We start from the raw sequence: 2,732 nt of genomic DNA on the forward strand, positions 1-2,732 counted from the left end.
CCAGGCCTGGCCTTGGGCTGCCGACTGCGGGTGGCGCCGCACTGCGCTCATCCCGGCGTGGTTCCCCCTCGGCCGGCAGTGCTGCTGCCGCCGCCGTGTGCACGGCCACAGCCGCGCTGTCACGCCAGCTCACCGCCTGCCGCCTCTTGATTTCCCCTCGAGTTAAATTAGAAAAATGGCACCTCTTCCCCAATTCGATCCCCGCAGCACTTCCCGCGTGCCCGCCCTTCCCTCTGGCCGGGCCGGGTTATTCCCCTTCCCAACGCTCGGGCTGTCTGTGGGCTCTGTAGGCTGAAAGGAGCTGTAGGCCGAGAGAGCTTCGGTCTGTGGGATCATCACGCACATCCCGGGCAGGTTGGCACAGACTACATTTTACATACATATATAAGTATATGCATAGGTGAGGATAAGCTGTAAGTGGCCACACTGTTCCCAAACCGACGACAAAGGCAAGAACTGAGCTTGATGTTTGTTTTATTTCTAATTATATGCTGCTGGTGGAACAAACAGTAGTTAAGTAAAAGTAGAGCTGCTAAAGGTTCTTTCTGAAAAGTAAAAAAATAAAGAGTTTACCCCCCCCCCCCCCATAATTCTGAACTCCCTTACCTATGTAACTAGAAGTGCAAACAAAGATTTCTCAACATTTGTACCGACTACATGGCATGCGTTGGCCTTCTCCCCTGACCATTCTTGCGTTGCCCCGTGCCTCTGCTCCCGTGTCTGCGAGGCGCCGTAGCCCAGGCTGCAGGGAGACAGTGACTGCAGCCTGCCGTGTCTGCTCCGGGCGTCAAGGGGACGTGGCTGTGCAAAAAGGGCCAGGATTTATGGCAGTGCGAAGTCACTCAATTTAAGGTCTGTTTTGATCCTGAAGATTTGTTGGAAACTAATTAGTGTGGTTTAATTAAAAGGAAATACTCCTGATGGTTTTTCTTTGTCATTAGTAGGCTTAAGACAGGCATTAAAATTTCTTACATTAATTATTTGAGAGTGCTGCCTGTTTTTGTAGAATATTTCTCTTGTTTTCAGGTAGTGTCAAGACAGGAAACATACTATTTAGATTAAACAGTTTAGAAGAATCATTTTGGTTGTTTGCATGGACAGCTGAACACAAAATTTATATAGTAACTCTAAGTTGAAATTTTAATATTAGTCTAACATTATGATTCATCAAAACAAGGGTGTCACTTGATAGAACTAGAATAATCTGTTTCTATATCACCTTTTTACCTTAAGCCCTCTTTGGCCACTGCCTTTGTCATTGTGGTCAAATAATTTATGCGCTTTTTAAAATGCTGTAAAGATTCTTAGAGCAGACCGGAAAGCATCAGTATTTAGTTTTATGATTATTATTTAGTTTTTTTAAAATTAGCACATTGAATTGCACATCAGGAACCTGTCCTAAAGCTATGTAAACTGGTAGAGTAAGTTTTAAATAATTGCTCTAGAAATCTATTGATTTTGCTCTTGCTAATTTCCATACGAGACCTTTGTGTGATATAACTGCCCAAGAAAAAAATTTTGAAATGTACAGAATAAATTAGGGAGATTGCATGTGGAGCCTTGTGGAGATTACCTTTCCTGCTTGTAAGCTGAATGTGCCTTATTTGAAAGAGGTGGGAACACATTATCATAGGTAAGTAAGGGAAGAGGGCTGAAGCGGGGAAGGAAGAGATCTGGGCACATGTGGATAGGGAACATGTGTCTGAAAATACTCTGATGTCATAGGTCTACTCTGCATTTCCAACGACTAAAATACAACTGTACTTGTGCCTTCTATTTTCCTGCAGGGTCCATAAATTAAGGACATGCCCTTTTTCTAGAGAAAGAATTCCCCTAGAATCTCATTGAAATGTTAATTTTATGAACCAGCCAAGCAAGTGAAATACATTGTAAAAGTAACTGGTTTAATGCATATTTATAATAAAACTATTTTTAAAATAAATGTTTATGTAGCAACTTGTGTGTTTATCCATAAACTATTTAAAAATCTTCAGAATCTGGTGTAGCACAGAAAGCAGCGCTCTGTATTTTATTAATTGGATTGGAGGAGCATGCAGAGTTGATCAAGGCTAAGGCTGCTTGAGCAAGTGTCAAGCATGCAGAAACAGAATGTTGTTCACAAAGTCTGCAAGCTTGGATCTTTTTATATTAGACAGAACTGTCATATGGAGATCACTGCGGCATTAGGATGCTCAGGTCACACTGGAAAACCTCATGCATGTTGAATAAGTTTGTTCATGTGCACAATTTAGGTCTAGTAAACCACCTCTTACCATGTTCTTACTGTGAAGAGTGGGCCCCCATTTAGGGGAGCTGGAAAAAACAGTTCCTCTGAGAGTTTAATTTTTTAATGCAAAGTTAAAAGTTATGTTCAGGTAAGATCAGCAGTGAAATGTGCAGTAGTAGGACAGTAAATGGTAGATGAGGTATTCACTAAAACACAGTTGTGATCAGTTCTAATTGATTAATGAGCTCTATGTTGAATAGTTCAGCTGGAAATATTTTCTTGGGAAGAGGCACTAGACTTACCAGTGTCCATGATGTTTCCTCCCCTGCTGCACAGAAGTGAGATTAAATTGATGATGGGTTTATTTTCCCACTTTGAAGAGATTTTAACCATAGAACCTAGATGTGTTCCCCATGGCAGATTGTCCCAAACAAGAAGTTAACAACAGTGCCTTACTGCTCCTAGTATTTAAGCATTTTGTACACAAAGGGATGGTTGTAACAGG

At 41.9% G+C, this 2,732-nt stretch overlaps 1 protein-coding gene across 1 annotated transcript in view; it reads right to left on the reverse strand.

Moving 5' to 3' along the window:
- The window catches only part of ASRGL1 (asparaginase and isoaspartyl peptidase 1), a 21,035-nt gene extending 20,797 nt beyond the window's left edge, over positions 1-238 (reverse strand). The window contains exon 1 of the mRNA XM_031057196.1: positions 183-238. The gene's annotated coding sequence lies outside the window, so the exon portion shown is untranslated. The remainder of the gene's footprint in view (positions 1-182) is intronic.
- Between the last annotated feature and the right edge of the window lie 2,494 nt (positions 239-2,732).

This window comes from Geospiza fortis, unplaced genomic scaffold (assembly GCF_000277835.1).
Source record: "Geospiza fortis unplaced genomic scaffold, GeoFor_1.0 scaffold190, whole genome shotgun sequence".
Classification (NCBI taxonomy): Eukaryota; Metazoa; Chordata; class Aves; order Passeriformes; family Thraupidae; genus Geospiza; species Geospiza fortis.